We start from the raw sequence: 14,271 nt of genomic DNA on the forward strand, positions 1-14,271 counted from the left end.
ACTCAAGGATCTATGATATTCTAGCCAGGGTTGCTCCAACTTTAGGATGCACTTGAATCGTAAACTATTTCCTGAATCCTGAAAGGAAAAAAGAAGTCATTATCTCTTAATAAACAATGAGTGTTTATTTTATTTTTATTTATCTCTATTTCTCTGTTTTTACAGGTTGGTTCTATCTTCTGCAGTCACCTACTGTTTGCCAACTGTTAGCTAACACAATGGAATGTAATTAGCTTAATAATACAGGAGGTGATTTTTTTAACTTCAGAAGCAGGAAGGTCTAAACTTGGGTTAGAAAGGGCACATGAAGTTTATACAATTGGTCTCAACAAGGTAAGACTTACTTCTGGGCCAGGGGCACAGGGGACAGGAAGAAGGGATTGGGGTGTGGAGGGCAGGGAGAGCAGACAGGGAGAAAGGGTGGTGTAGCAACTCAGGTTTGCCACCTTGACAGGAAAGCTTATTAGGTGTGTACTGTTTGTTTCTCATACAATCAAAAAGGGAATAGAATTATGGTAAGCATTCTATCTGGGTTTTGGGGGAGTCCCTAGAAAGTCTGACCTTGAAGTGGCAGGAGTGTGGATTAGGGTGGGAGGTGGGTGGTGTGTGGGGAGCCATCTGATACCTTATCATTGCTCCACAGGTACTCCCACTGCTGTTTTGATCAATGAAAGATATGTCACTGATTCCATGACAAAGGCAGGATGCTTTTACACAATGGTATCTGAGAAATTATTTTCTTACAGCCTGACAAAGGATGGGCCTTCTTATATTATTCTGAACTTCAGGGGAGACCCGACCCTGTGAAGCAACAGTTAAAGGAACTCACAAAAGAAGAGAGCAGGACTGGCTCTGCATAAGCATCTCACTTATGAATGTCATCTATACTCTGGGCCTCAGTGATGCTTTCGATCTCAAGCTAACCGAGAGGGCAACACAATGGAGGTAACTATTTCTAAAGATATTTATCCCATGCTGGTGAAATCAGGTTTAAAAAGTCAGATTTCCAAAGAAACAACCTGTTCTAGAGGCTGTGGTGGTGCGGCAGTACTTACAGATTTGTTTGGATCCATGAGCCAAGATTTAAAGAAATATATTACCAAAGTTTCTTTCGCCCTATCAAACGAAATGTGAAAGAATCCTGGCTCTGGAGAGGTTAAGACTATATCAGAAAAACCACATTCAATCAATTATCATAGTTGCGGAGCTGCTGCACACAGGAGACAGGGAAATCTAAAAACGAAATTACTTGCTTGCAGGATGCATTCAGAAGAAACCACAGGAAAGAAACTATAACTTACTAATCTATAGCCAGGAAGCCAGCGGGAAGGAGGCCTGGAGCGTCCAGGGCCGGCTTGGGAGAGCGCCTAGACTTGCGCCCCGCCCGCCCACAGTCCCCGGGGTGCCCGAGGCCTCCCGCGCCCTGGGCGGGCGGCAGGGCAGGGCAGGGCAGGGCAGGGCAGGGCAGGGCAGGGTTTGGCTGGCCGCGGCGGCGGCGGCGGCGGCGGCGGCGGCGGCGGGAGGCAGTGGCAGGCAGGCGGCAGGCGGCGGAGCGCGGGGCGCAGGGGACGCGGGCGGCCGGTGCGCGTCACAGGGGCTCGGGCGCGCGCGTCACAGACGCCAGGCGACGGCGCGTCACAGTGGCCAGGCGACAGCGCGCGCGCGCGCGAGGCTTCTTAGGGGCGCCGGCGGCAGCCGCCAGCGTCTACGGCCATACCACCCTGAACGCGCCCGATCTCGTCTGATCTCGGAAGCTAAGCAGGGTCGGGCCTGGTTAGTACTTGGATGGGAGACCGCCTGGGAATACCGGGTGCTGTAGGCTTTTGCCTCCCGCCGCCTCCCTCTCCTTTTGCGCCCCCCCCAACGGCCCCAGCGCCGCTCCCTCCACGCTCCTCCCGCCCCTCCTCCCTCCTCACCGGTCGCCCCATCGCCCCGCCACGCCCCCACCGCTGTCCAGCCGCGCGAGTGCCCCGCGGCCGCGGCCACCGCCGCCGCCGCCGCCGCCGCCGCCCAGCCCTTCCACCTCGCGGCCCCACGGGAACCCAGGGCCAACCGGGGCCGGCCCCGCGTGGCCGTGCCCCCGACGCCGCCCTCGTCCGGCGGGCTCCCTCTGTCCTCGGCGGCCTCTTCCCACCCGCCAGGCTCCTGAGAGACCCTAGCGGTCCACTCGGCCGGCGCGGCACCCAAGCAGTTGGTCGAGTCGTGGTGTGCGATGGAACGGATCCCGCTCCGGGCTGCGGAGGCCCGGACAGCTTCAGCAAGCTGCCAGCAGCCCCTCCGTCTTCCAGAGCCCATCTAGGAAAGACCCCGGGTCAGGCCTCTCCAAACAGCACCTACAGAAGGACGGGGCCCACTGGGCTCGAGAGGAGCCTTCCGGGCCTGGCCATCCATCCCAAGCGGGACGGCTTCTGGATTTTCTGATGCCTGCGCCGTGTGTCAGCTTCTCCAAGTCGGTACCTGGCTGTCCTTGATACCGTCGTTCGCGAGAAACCCTCGTTTCCGCACCGGAGTTGGTACGGGTCCTTTTGTGTTGTCTTTCCTTAAAGACGTCCCCTTCCCCAAGTGTCTAAGTTTCAAGCGCCTCCCCCCGCTCCCCGGCTGGGATGCAACTCCGTCTCCGTCTTCGCTTTTGTCTTTTGGGGGGGGGGGGGGTCCTGCCTTCGTTTGAAAGGTCGGTGTCTGGCTCCTCGTGGATCCCTTGCATCCGTTTTGATTCTGAACAGACTGGATGGAAGGATTAGGAATCTTGCTGCGCTGGCCCAGGGTTTTGGTGTCCCCTCACTCAGGTGCCTCACTCTGTCCTGCCCCCCTCCTGGCCTCTGTCTGCCAGAGGGAGTGGACGAGTCCCCCGAGAGGACATTTCCGTCCTCAGCGGCCAGCCCTTCCTGGCTCCTTGGCTTGAGCTTTCATATCGTGCGGCTCGGGCAGCTTTGAAAGTCTGCTCTTCCCCTGCCTGTGTCCGCGCAGACTATCGCGGAAAGGGGATCCGGGAAAGCGGGAGGGGAGTTTGCTCCAGGGGAGGAGAGCGGGGATGACAGGGAGGAGGAGAGGGGAGACTTGCCTCAGATCGCACGGACTTTTACATTTTCAAGGGGGGAATTCATCAAGGTAAGCCGTCTCTTCCCCACCGCAGACAGAAAGCAATAGTTGCTCGCTGTGGAGAAGCTGGGACATGCGGGCAGAGCAGGAAGAGAGGACCTCAACCTCCATCCTCTCACCGTTCAGCAATCATCCTGGGAGCGAATATCCTCGTGTTTCCCTTTTCCCGTGGGCCCCACTTTCCCTGCCAGAGCAGACCCAGGGCACCTGTGGCCTGCTTCCTGCTTGCCCGGGATGGCGGGGTGGCGGGGCGGGGCGGGCCGCGCGTCGCTCCCTGCAGGGTAGCGCCCTGGGTGGTTCTGGTTCCGACGGCTCCCCCAATCTGACCTCCGATGAGCGTGTTCTGCTGGGAGAACTGGGGCTGTGTCTCCGTAAGTTTCCCGGAGTGCGGGCCCGGAGGCTTGGTCTCAAACGAAGGCTCGGCAGCAAGGGCCGCCGTTCCTGCGAGGGACTCGCCCTCCCTGAGCGGCAGTTGCCTCATCTGGTTGGAAAGGGGGTCCTGTTAGTGCCTCGTCGGTGGCGTTGTTGCGAGCGCGGAAGCGGGAGCACGGAGCACACCGCTCAGCACGGAGCGCGGCACTGGTTGGTGCGCGCTCATCGTCTGCCGTCCTTCCCTGTGAGCATAGTGCTTTCCGCCGACATTCGCCCGGCACCTGCGGGCCGCGTGCCTGCTTGGGGCCGGACCCAGCAGCCGAGGACGCAGGTGCCAAAATCTCTGCCTTTGGGGGAGTTCGCCGCCTCGTGCCTGGGACGGGAGGACCGACGGCAGACCAACACGTCCCGACGAGAGGCGGCGTCCCCGACGACGGGACGCGGTGCCGTGGGAAATGGAGAGCCTGGCACAGCCGAGGTCCTGGTCAGACATGCGTTGATGGCGTCGCTCTCTTTCCCCCAGCCCGCCCCCCGCCCCCCACCCCGGCCCCCCGGCCCTTTCCTCTCCCTCGCGTCCCGAGGTCCCCTTTCCAACGGGATCCAAGAACGCCCACAGGGCCCAAACTCTTGAGATGGGCAGTGCAGACATCGTGCACTGGATCCCGGGTGGACGACGGGAGAGGGCTGCGGCCCAGAACCCTGAAGCCCAGAGGTCTCGGGACGGGGATACCGGTGACGTCGGGAGGCACCAACGGGTGTTCCGACGTGCGTTTCCCTCCCCGTAATCACACCGTGGCGCTCATCCGTCCATCCTCGGCGTGCTAGCCATCTTGGTAAAACTAAGGAGACTTAACGGGTGAGCTAACCTGTGGGAGACCCTGGGTAATGTCCCTACCTGCGCTCGAGCAGACTGTGGACGCTGTGGTCGTCGGGGAGGGGGTTCTGTACGTCTGGTAGATTGCGTTGGTTTCTCGGGCGAAGTTCTCCGTGTCCTGACTTTTCTGGCTGCTCGTTCTGTCAACTCAGGAAGTCCGGGGGCGCCCCGCAGAAAGAGGAAAAGAGCCAGAACGAAGAGGCGAAGAGAGAAGGAAAGAAACACACAAACACGCACGCGCACACAAAAACGCGCACACACAGAGCGAGAGCGAGAGCGAGAGCGAGAGCGAGAGCGAGCCCGAGCCCGGCTGCCTGTCCGTGGCTCCTGGGCGTCCGGGTCGCGGGACAGGGATCCCAGGAGCGCTGCACTCCTGAGACCCTGTCTGCACGTCCCAGGGCCCCAGGGGTGATCGCCAGCCCCAGGGCCCCCGCCTCCTTGCCCGGGCCCAGCTCAAGCACCACCGCCCTCCTGTGGGGAAGCTGCCTCTTGGGCAGGGCCTCTCTGTGTCAGCGTGAGCGTCTGTGTGTCTGTCCCGGGGGGTGTCTGTCTGGGTCCGTGTCTCGGATCCTCTCAATCTCTCTGTCTCTGCCTCTGTCTCTGTCTCTGTCTCTGTGTCTCTCAGGTCGGTCAGTCAGGAGCTGTCCAGGGTGGCCGCGGGGCCTGGGGTTGAGGGCGCGGTCCGGGTCCCGTGGGCGGGGCGCGGGGCGGGGCGGGGAAGGGTGGCCCGCCCTGGTCTCCCCGCGCCCCGCCGCCCGCCCCGGAGGGGTTTCCGGTGATGCCCTCTGGTCGCGCCGGTGGCTCCAGCTGGATTTGGGCAAGTTGGGGCCGGGCCGGAGCGGCGGCCGCCGGGGGTTGTTGGGCCCGGGTTCGTTGGGAGGCGCCTCGGGCCGGAGGGGCCTCGCGGGCCCGGGGCCCCGACGCGCCGACGCGCCGACGCGCCGACGCGCCCGACGCCCCGGGCCACCTGTCCCCGAGCAGAGCAGCCGGATGTCCTGCGACCCGTCGCCGGGATGCGGGCGGACAGGAGGCCTGGAGCGTCCGGGGCCGGCTTGGGAGAGCGCCTAGACTTGCGCCCCGCCCGCCCACAGTCCCCGGGGTGCCCGAGGCCTCCCGCGCCCTGGGCGGGCGGCAGGGCAGGGCAGGGCAGGGCAGGGCAGGGCAGGGCAGGGTTTGGCTGGCCGCGGCGGCGGCGGCGGCGGCGGCGGCGGCGGCGGCGGGAGGCAGTGGCAGGCAGGCGGCAGGCGGCGGAGCGCGGGGCGCAGGGGACGCGGGCGGCCGGTGCGCGTCACAGGGGCTCGGGCGCGCGCGTCACAGACGCCAGGCGACGGCGCGTCACAGGGGCCAGGCGACAGCGCGCGCGCGCGCGAGGCTTCTTAGGGGCGCCGGCGGCAGCCGCCAGCGTCTACGGCCATACCACCCTGAACGCGCCCGATCTCGTCTGATCTCGGAAGCTAAGCAGGGTCGGGCCTGGTTAGTACTTGGATGGGAGACCGCCTGGGAATACCGGGTGCTGTAGGCTTTTGCCTCCCGCCGCCTCCCTCTCCTTTTGCGCCCCCCCCAACGGCCCCAGCGCCGCTCCCTCCACGCTCCTCCCGCCCCTCCTCCCTCCTCACCGGTCGCCCCATCGCCCCGCCACGCCCCCACCGCTGTCCAGCCGCGCGAGTGCCCCGCGGCCGCGGCCACCGCCGCCGCCGCCGCCGCCGCCGCCGCCCAGCCCTTCCACCTCGCGGCCCCACGGGAACCCAGGGCCAACCGGGGCCGGCCCCGCGTGGCCGTGCCCCCGACGCCGCCCTCGTCCGGCGGGCTCCCTCTGTCCTCGGCGGCCTCTTCCCACCCGCCAGGCTCCTGAGAGACCCTAGCGGTCCACTCGGCCGGCGCGGCACCCAAGCAGTTGGTCGAGTCGTGGTGTGCGATGGAACGGATCCCGCTCCGGGCTGCGGAGGCCCGGACAGCTTCAGCAAGCTGCCAGCAGCCCCTCCGTCTTCCAGAGCCCATCTAGGAAAGACCCCGGGTCAGGCCTCTCCAAACAGCACCTACAGAAGGACGGGGCCCACTGGGCTCGAGAGGAGCCTTCCGGGCCTGGCCATCCATCCCAAGCGGGACGGCTTCTGGATTTTCTGATGCCTGCGCCGTGTGTCAGCTTCTCCAAGTCGGTACCTGGCTGTCCTTGATACCGTCGTTCGCGAGAAACCCTCGTTTCCGCACCGGAGTTGGTACGGGTCCTTTTGTGTTGTCTTTCCTTAAAGACGTCCCCTTCCCCAAGTGTCTAAGTTTCAAGCGCCTCCCCCCGCTCCCCGGCTGGGATGCAACTCCGTCTCCGTCTTCGCTTTTGTCTTTTGGGGGGGGGGGGGTCCTGCCTTCGTTTGAAAGGTCGGTGTCTGGCTCCTCGTGGATCCCTTGCATCCGTTTTGATTCTGAACAGACTGGATGGAAGGATTAGGAATCTTGCTGCGCTGGCCCAGGGTTTTGGTGTCCCCTCACTCAGGTGCCTCACTCTGTCCTGCCCCCCTCCTGGCCTCTGTCTGCCAGAGGGAGTGGACGAGTCCCCCGAGAGGACATTTCCGTCCTCAGCGGCCAGCCCTTCCTGGCTCCTTGGCTTGAGCTTTCATATCGTGCGGCTCGGGCAGCTTTGAAAGTCTGCTCTTCCCCTGCCTGTGTCCGCGCAGACTATCGCGGAAAGGGGATCCGGGAAAGCGGGAGGGGAGTTTGCTCCAGGGGAGGAGAGCGGGGATGACAGGGAGGAGGAGAGGGGAGACTTGCCTCAGATCGCACGGACTTTTACATTTTCAAGGGGGGAATTCATCCAGGTAAGCCGTCTCTTCCCCACCGCAGACAGAAAGCAATAGTTGCTCGCTGTGGAGAAGCTGGGACATGCGGGCAGAGCAGGAAGAGAGGACCTCAACCTCCATCCTCTCACCGTTCAGCAATCATCCTGGGAGCGAATATCCTCGTGTTTCCCTTTTCCCGTGGGCCCCACTTTCCCTGCCAGAGCAGACCCAGGGCACCTGTGGCCTGCTTCCTGCTTGCCCGGGATGGCGGGGTGGCGGGGCGGGGCGGGCCGCGCGTCGCTCCCTGCAGGGTAGCGCCCTGGGTGGTTCTGGTTCCGACGGCTCCCCCAATCTGACCTCCGATGAGCGTGTTCTGCTGGGAGAACTGGGGCTGTGTCTCCGTAAGTTTCCCGGAGTGCGGGCCCGGAGGCTTGGTCTCAAACGAAGGCTCGGCAGCAAGGGCCGCCGTTCCTGCGAGGGACTCGCCCTCCCTGAGCGGCAGTTGCCTCATCTGGTTGGAAAGGGGGTCCTGTTAGTGCCTCGTCGGTGGCGTTGTTGCGAGCGCGGAAGCGGGAGCACGGAGCACACCGCTCAGCACGGAGCGCGGCACTGGTTGGTGCGCGCTCATCGTCTGCCGTCCTTCCCTGTGAGCATAGTGCTTTCCGCCGACATTCGCCCGGCACCTGCGGGCCGCGTGCCTGCTTGGGGCCGGACCCAGCAGCCGAGGACGCAGGTGCCAAAATCTCTGCCTTTGGGGGAGTTCGCCGCCTCGTGCCTGGGACGGGAGGACCGACGGCAGACCAACACGTCCCGACGAGAGGCGGCGTCCCCGACGACGGGACGCGGTGCCGTGGGAAATGGAGAGCCTGGCACAGCCGAGGTCCTGGTCAGACATGCGTTGATGGCGTCGCTCTCTTTCCCCCAGCCCGCCCCCCGCCCCCCACCCCGGCCCCCCGGCCCTTTCCTCTCCCTCGCGTCCCGAGGTCCCCTTTCCAACGGGATCCAAGAACGCCCACAGGGCCCAAACTCTTGAGATGGGCAGTGCAGACATCGTGCACTGGATCCCGGGTGGACGACGGGAGAGGGCTGCGGCCCAGAACCCTGAAGCCCAGAGGTCTCGGGACGGGGATACCGGTGACGTCGGGAGGCACCAACGGGTGTTCCGACGTGCGTTTCCCTCCCCGTAATCACACCGTGGCGCTCATCCGTCCATCCTCGGCGTGCTAGCCATCTTGGTAAAACTAAGGAGACTTAACGGGTGAGCTAACCTGTGGGAGACCCTGGGTAATGTCCCTACCTGCGCTCGAGCAGACTGTGGACGCTGTGGTCGTCGGGGAGGGGGTTCTGTACGTCTGGTAGATTGCGTTGGTTTCTCGGGCGAAGTTCTCCGTGTCCTGACTTTTCTGGCTGCTCGTTCTGTCAACTCAGGAAGTCCGGGGGCGCCCCGCAGAAAGAGGAAAAGAGCCAGAACGAAGAGGCGAAGAGAGAAGGAAAGAAACACACAAACACGCACGCGCACACAAAAACGCGCACACACAGAGCGAGAGCGAGAGCGAGAGCGAGAGCGAGAGCGAGCCCGAGCCCGGCTGCCTGTCCGTGGCTCCTGGGCGTCCGGGTCGCGGGACAGGGATCCCAGGAGCGCTGCACTCCTGAGACCCTGTCTGCACGTCCCAGGGCCCCAGGGGTGATCGCCAGCCCCAGGGCCCCCGCCTCCTTGCCCGGGCCCAGCTCAAGCACCACCGCCCTCCTGTGGGGAAGCTGCCTCTTGGGCAGGGCCTCTCTGTGTCAGCGTGAGCGTCTGTGTGTCTGTCCCGGGGGGTGTCTGTCTGGGTCCGTGTCTCGGATCCTCTCAATCTCTCTGTCTCTGCCTCTGTCTCTGTCTCTGTCTCTGTGTCTCTCAGGTCGGTCAGTCAGGAGCTGTCCAGGGTGGCCGCGGGGCCTGGGGTTGAGGGCGCGGTCCGGGTCCCGTGGGCGGGGCGCGGGGCGGGGCGGGGAAGGGTGGCCCGCCCTGGTCTCCCCGCGCCCCGCCGCCCGCCCCGGAGGGGTTTCCGGTGATGCCCTCTGGTCGCGCCGGTGGCTCCAGCTGGATTTGGGCAAGTTGGGGCCGGGCCGGAGCGGCGGCCGCCGGGGGTTGTTGGGCCCGGGTTCGTTGGGAGGCGCCTCGGGCCGGAGGGGCCTCGCCGGCCCGGGGCCCCGACGCGCCGACGCGCCGACGCGCCGACGCGCCCGACGCCCCGGGCCACCTGTCCCCGAGCAGAGCAGCCGGATGTCCTGCGACCCGTCGCCGGGATGCGGGCGGACAGGAGGCCTGGAGCGTCCGGGGCCGGCTTGGGAGAGCGCCTAGACTTGCGCCCCGCCCGCCCACAGTCCCCGGGCTGCCCGAGGCCTCCCGCGCCCTGGGCGGGCGGCAGGGCAGGGCAGGGCAGGGCAGGGCAGGGCAGGGTTTGGCTGGCCGCGGCGGCGGCGGCGGCGGCGGCGGCGGCGGCGGCGGGAGGCAGTGGCAGGCAGGCGGCAGGCGGCGGAGCGCGGGGCGCAGGGGACGCGGGCGGCCGGTGCGCGTCACAGGGGCTCGGGCGCGCGCGTCACAGACGCCAGGCGACGGCGCGTCACAGGGGCCAGGCGACAGCGCGCGCGCGCGCGAGGCTTCTTAGGGGCGCCGGCGGCAGCCGCCAGCGTCTACGGCCATACCACCCTGAACGCGCCCGATCTCGTCTGATCTCGGAAGCTAAGCAGGGTCGGGCCTGGTTAGTACTTGGATGGGAGACCGCCTGGGAATACCGGGTGCTGTAGGCTTTTGCCTCCCGCCGCCTCCCTCTCCTTTTGCGCCCCCCCCAACGGCCCCAGCGCCGCTCCCTCCACGCTCCTCCCGCCCCTCCTCCCTCCTCACCGGTCGCCCCATCGCCCCGCCACGCCCCCACCGCTGTCCAGCCGCGCGAGTGCCCCGCGGCCGCGGCCACCGCCGCCGCCGCCGCCGCCGCCGCCGCCCAGCCCTTCCACCTCGCGGCCCCACGGGAACCCAGGGCCAACCGGGGCCGGCCCCGCGTGGCCGTGCCCCCGACGCCGCCCTCGTCCGGCGGGCTCCCTCTGTCCTCGGCGGCCTCTTCCCACCCGCCAGGCTCCTGAGAGACCCTAGCGGTCCACTCGGCCGGCGCGGCACCCAAGCAGTTGGTCGAGTCGTGGTGTGCGATGGAACGGATCCCGCTCCGGGCTGCGGAGGCCCGGACAGCTTCAGCAAGCTGCCAGCAGCCCCTCCGTCTTCCAGAGCCCATCTAGGAAAGACCCCGGGTCAGGCCTCTCCAAACAGCACCTACAGAAGGACGGGGCCCACTGGGCTCGAGAGGAGCCTTCCGGGCCTGGCCATCCATCCCAAGCGGGACGGCTTCTGGATTTTCTGATGCCTGCGCCGTGTGTCAGCTTCTCCAAGTCGGTACCTGGCTGTCCTTGATACCGTCGTTCGCGAGAAACCCTCGTTTCCGCACCGGAGTTGGTACGGGTCCTTTTGTGTTGTCTTTCCTTAAAGACGTCCCCTTCCCCAAGTGTCTAAGTTTCAAGCGCCTCCCCCCGCTCCCCGGCTGGGATGCAACTCCGTCTCCGTCTTCGCTTTTGTCTTTTGGGGGGGGGGGGGTCCTGCCTTCGTTTGAAAGGTCGGTGTCTGGCTCCTCGTGGATCCCTTGCATCCGTTTTGATTCTGAACAGACTGGATGGAAGGATTAGGAATCTTGCTGCGCTGGCCCAGGGTTTTGGTGTCCCCTCACTCAGGTGCCTCACTCTGTCCTGCCCCCCTCCTGGCCTCTGTCTGCCAGAGGGAGTGGACGAGTCCCCCGAGAGGACATTTCCGTCCTCAGCGGCCAGCCCTTCCTGGCTCCTTGGCTTGAGCTTTCATATCGTGCGGCTCGGGCAGCTTTGAAAGTCTGCTCTTCCCCTGCCTGTGTCCGCGCAGACTATCGCGGAAAGGGGATCCGGGAAAGCGGGAGGGGAGTTTGCTCCAGGGGAGGAGAGCGGGGATGACAGGGAGGAGGAGAGGGGAGACTTGCCTCAGATCGCACGGACTTTTACATTTTCAAGGGGGGAATTCATCCAGGTAAGCCGTCTCTTCCCCACCGCAGACAGAAAGCAATAGTTGCTCGCTGTGGAGAAGCTGGGACATGCGGGCAGAGCAGGAAGAGAGGACCTCAACCTCCATCCTCTCACCGTTCAGCAATCATCCTGGGAGCGAATATCCTCGTGTTTCCCTTTTCCCGTGGGCCCCACTTTCCCTGCCAGAGCAGACCCAGGGCACCTGTGGCCTGCTTCCTGCTTGCCCGGGATGGCGGGGTGGCGGGGCGGGGCGGGCCGCGCGTCGCTCCCTGCAGGGTAGCGCCCTGGGTGGTTCTGGTTCCGACGGCTCCCCCAATCTGACCTCCGATGAGCGTGTTCTGCTGGGAGAACTGGGGCTGTGTCTCCGTAAGTTTCCCGGAGTGCGGGCCCGGAGGCTTGGTCTCAAACGAAGGCTCGGCAGCAAGGGCCGCCGTTCCTGCGAGGGACTCGCCCTCCCTGAGCGGCAGTTGCCTCATCTGGTTGGAAAGGGGGTCCTGTTAGTGCCTCGTCGGTGGCGTTGTTGCGAGCGCGGAAGCGGGAGCACGGAGCACACCGCTCAGCACGGAGCGCGGCACTGGTTGGTGCGCGCTCATCGTCTGCCGTCCTTCCCTGTGAGCATAGTGCTTTCCGCCGACATTCGCCCGGCACCTGCGGGCCGCGTGCCTGCTTGGGGCCGGACCCAGCAGCCGAGGACGCAGGTGCCAAAATCTCTGCCTTTGGGGGAGTTCGCCGCCTCGTGCCTGGGACGGGAGGACCGACGGCAGACCAACACGTCCCGACGAGAGGCGGCGTCCCCGACGACGGGACGCGGTGCCGTGGGAAATGGAGAGCCTGGCACAGCCGAGGTCCTGGTCAGACATGCGTTGATGGCGTCGCTCTCTTTCCCCCAGCCCGCCCCCCGCCCCCCACCCCGGCCCCCCGGCCCTTTCCTCTCCCTCGCGTCCCGAGGTCCCCTTTCCAACGGGATCCAAGAACGCCCACAGGGCCCAAACTCTTGAGATGGGCAGTGCAGACATCGTGCACTGGATCCCGGGTGGACGACGGGAGAGGGCTGCGGCCCAGAACCCTGAAGCCCAGAGGTCTCGGGACGGGGATACCGGTGACGTCGGGAGGCACCAACGGGTGTTCCGACGTGCGTTTCCCTCCCCGTAATCACACCGTGGCGCTCATCCGTCCATCCTCGGCGTGCTAGCCATCTTGGTAAAACTAAGGAGACTTAACGGGTGAGCTAACCTGTGGGAGACCCTGGGTAATGTCCCTACCTGCGCTCGAGCAGACTGTGGACGCTGTGGTCGTCGGGGAGGGGGTTCTGTACGTCTGGTAGATTGCGTTGGTTTCTCGGGCGAAGTTCTCCGTGTCCTGACTTTTCTGGCTGCTCGTTCTGTCAACTCAGGAAGTCCGGGGGCGCCCCGCAGAAAGAGGAAAAGAGCCAGAACGAAGAGGCGAAGAGAGAAGGAAAGAAACACACAAACACGCACGCGCACACAAAAACGCGCACACACAGAGCGAGAGCGAGAGCGAGAGCGAGAGCGAGAGCGAGCCCGAGCCCGGCTGCCTGTCCGTGGCTCCTGGGCGTCCGGGTCGCGGGACAGGGATCCCAGGAGCGCTGCACTCCTGAGACCCTGTCTGCACGTCCCAGGGCCCCAGGGGTGATCGCCAGCCCCAGGGCCCCCGCCTCCTTGCCCGGGCCCAGCTCAAGCACCACCGCCCTCCTGTGGGGAAGCTGCCTCTTGGGCAGGGCCTCTCTGTGTCAGCGTGAGCGTCTGTGTGTCTGTCCCGGGGGGTGTCTGTCTGGGTCCGTGTCTCGGATCCTCTCAATCTCTCTGTCTCTGCCTCTGTCTCTGTCTCTGTCTCTGTGTCTCTCAGGTCGGTCAGTCAGGAGCTGTCCAGGGTGGCCGCGGGGCCTGGGGTTGAGGGCGCGGTCCGGGTCCCGTGGGCGGGGCGCGGGGCGGGGCGGGGAAGGGTGGCCCGCCCTGGTCTCCCCGCGCCCCGCCGCCCGCCCCGGAGGGCTTTCCGGTGATGCCCTCTGGTCGCGCCGGTGGCTCCAGCTGGATTTGGGCAAGTTGGGGCCGGGCCGGAGCGGCGGCCGCCGGGGGTTGTTGGGCCCGGGTTCGTTGGGAGGCGCCTCGGGCCGGAGGGGCCTCGCCGGCCCGGGGCCCCGACGCGCTGACGCGCCGACGCGCCGACGCGCCCGACGCCCCGGGCCACCTGTCCCCGAGCAGAGCAGCCGGATGTCCTGCGACCCGTCGCCGGGATGCGGGCGGACAGGAGGCCTGGAGCGTCCGGGGCCGGCTTGGGAGAGCGCCTAGACTTGCGCCCCGCCCGCCCACAGTCCCCGGGGTGCCCGAGGCCTCCCGCGCCCTGGGCGGGCGGCAGGGCAGGGCAGGGCAGGGCAGGGCAGGGCAGGGCAGGGTTTGGCTGGCCGCGGCGGCGGCGGCGGCGGCGGCGGGAGGCAGTGGCAGGCAGGCGGCAGGCGGCGGAGCGCGGGGCGCAGGGGACGCGGGCGGCCGGTGCGCGTCACAGGGGCTCGGGCGCGCGCGTCACAGACGCCAGGCGACGGCGCGTCACAGGGGCCAGGCGACAGCGCGCGCGCGCGCGAGGTTTCTTAGGGGCGCCGGCGGCAGCCGCCAGCGTCTACGGCCATACCACCCTGAACGCGCCCGATCTCGTCTGATCTCGGAAGCTAAGCAGGGTCGGGCCTGGTTAGTACTTGGATGGGAGACCGCCTGGGAATACCGGGTGCTGTAGGCTTTTGCCTCCCGCCGCCTCCCTCTCCTTTTGCGCCCCCCCCCCCCCGCCCCCCGGCCCTAGAGCCGCTCCCTCCACGCTCCTCCCGCCCCTCCTCCCTCCTCACCGGTCGCCCCATCGCCCCGCCACGCCCCCACCGCTGTCCAGCCGCGCGAGTGCCCCGCGGCCGCGGCCACCGCCGCCGCCGCCGCCGCCGCCGCCGCCCAGCCCTTCCACCTCGCGGCCCCACGGGAACCCAGGGCCAACCGGGGCCGGCCCCGCGTGGCCGTGCCCCCGACGCCGCCCTCGTCCGGCGGGCTCCCTCTGTCCTCGGCGGCCTCTTCCCACCCG

At 66.3% G+C, this 14,271-nt stretch overlaps 4 non-coding genes across 4 annotated transcripts; all 4 read left to right on the forward strand.

Annotated features, from left to right (window-relative positions):
• Window positions 1-1,703: 1,703 nt before the first annotated feature.
• Window positions 1,704-1,822, forward strand: LOC138919262 (5S ribosomal RNA). The gene has a single exon (XR_011429293.1). It is a non-coding gene; the product is annotated as a 5S ribosomal RNA (ribosomal RNA).
• A 3,926-nt stretch (window positions 1,823-5,748) lies between these two features.
• LOC138919393 (5S ribosomal RNA) lies at window positions 5,749-5,867 on the forward strand. The gene has a single exon (XR_011429546.1). It is a non-coding gene; the product is annotated as a 5S ribosomal RNA (ribosomal RNA).
• Window positions 5,868-9,790: 3,923 nt separating this feature from the next.
• Window positions 9,791-9,909, forward strand: LOC138919513 (5S ribosomal RNA). Its single transcript, XR_011429726.1, has one exon. It is a non-coding gene; the product is annotated as a 5S ribosomal RNA (ribosomal RNA).
• Window positions 9,910-13,825: 3,916 nt separating this feature from the next.
• LOC138919526 (5S ribosomal RNA) lies at window positions 13,826-13,944 on the forward strand. Its single transcript, XR_011429753.1, has one exon. It is a non-coding gene; the product is annotated as a 5S ribosomal RNA (ribosomal RNA).
• The last annotated feature ends 327 nt before the right edge of the window (window positions 13,945-14,271 follow it).

The sequence above is a fragment of the Equus caballus genome, chromosome 1, assembly GCF_041296265.1.
Source record: "Equus caballus isolate H_3958 breed thoroughbred chromosome 1, TB-T2T, whole genome shotgun sequence".
Classification (NCBI taxonomy): Eukaryota; Metazoa; Chordata; class Mammalia; order Perissodactyla; family Equidae; genus Equus; species Equus caballus.